Raw genomic sequence first — 1,418 nt, forward strand, 5'->3', positions numbered from 1 at the left:
ACACAGCCATCGGAGCATACTGTCTTCATTCCTTGTGAGTTTACGCATGTCCTCAGCAGTCACGGCCCATGTTTCACTGCCATGTAGCATGGCTGTTTTCACACATGCATCATACAGTCTACCTTTTACTCTGAGCGAGAGGTCCTTTGTCACCAGCAGAGGTAAGAGTTCTCTGAACTTTGCCCAAGCTATTCTTATTCTAGCAGCTACACTTTCAGAGTATCTACCCCAGCTACTGACTTGGTCCCCTAGGTAATGGAAGCAATCAACTACTTGTAGTTTTTCTCCCAGGAATGTGACAGAAGCTGTTCTCTGCACATTTTCAGTCTTTATTGCTCCTGAGCATCTGCCACATACAAAAACTATCTTCCCAGTTAGCCTTCCTTTGATATTGCTGCACTTCTTATGTGTCCATAGCTTACACTGGGTACATCTTATAGAGTTTCTACCTACGCCTTTTCTACAGATCGAGCATGGCCATCTACCTGAAGGAATTTGTGGTTTGTCTACCTTCCTACTTATTAGGACTTTGGTTTTAGCTAGGCTGACTCTAAGTACCTTTGATTCTAATCCTTGCTTCCACACCTGAAACTTCTCCTCTAGTTCTGATAGTGACTCAGCAATTAGAGCAAGGTCGTCAGCATACTGCCTGGAGGACTATGATAAATAGGAGGGGGCTGAAGACTGAACCTTCGTGGACCCCTACCCCTACCCAGAATTCTTCACTGTACTCGTTGCCAACCCTCACCTTACTGACAGCATCCCTGTACATGGTTTGCACAGCTCTCACTAACCATTTATCTATCCTTAGTTTCTGCATTGACCACCACATAAGGGGTCAGGGAACCCTGTCGAAGGCTTTTTCCATATCAACAAAAGCCAGGTACAGAGGTTTATCTTTGGCTAGGTATTTCTCCTCCAGCTGTCTTACCAGAAATATAGCATCAGTGGTGCTTTTCCCTGGCACAAACCCAAAATGCATCTCATCTAAACTGACTCTCTCCCTAATTAGTTGGGCTATGACCCTCTCCGTGACCTTCATTACCTGAGCCAACAACTTGATACCTCTGTAATTATTTGTATATAAAACGTCACCTTCACCTTTGTAGGAGTTGACTATGGTGCTGCTACATCAGTCATTGGGTATGACTCCTTCGTGTATCACCTGATTAACTATATGGGTGACTAGGCTATAGCCAACCCCACCAGATATTTTGAGCATCTCTGTAGTGATTCCTGATAGGCTGGGGGCGCTACATCACTATGTTTCTGGTATATCTTATAAACTATGCTGTTGGTTTATTTGAAACTGTACATCACACATATATATCGCCACCTAAGGTCTCTGTGTGCTGATTATAATTAACTTACATAACTGGTCATGGTCTCTCTCTCTCTCTCTCTCTCTCTCTCTCTCT

Source organism: Octopus bimaculoides, chromosome 5 (genome assembly GCF_001194135.2).
Source record: "Octopus bimaculoides isolate UCB-OBI-ISO-001 chromosome 5, ASM119413v2, whole genome shotgun sequence".
Classification (NCBI taxonomy): Eukaryota; Metazoa; Mollusca; class Cephalopoda; order Octopoda; family Octopodidae; genus Octopus; species Octopus bimaculoides.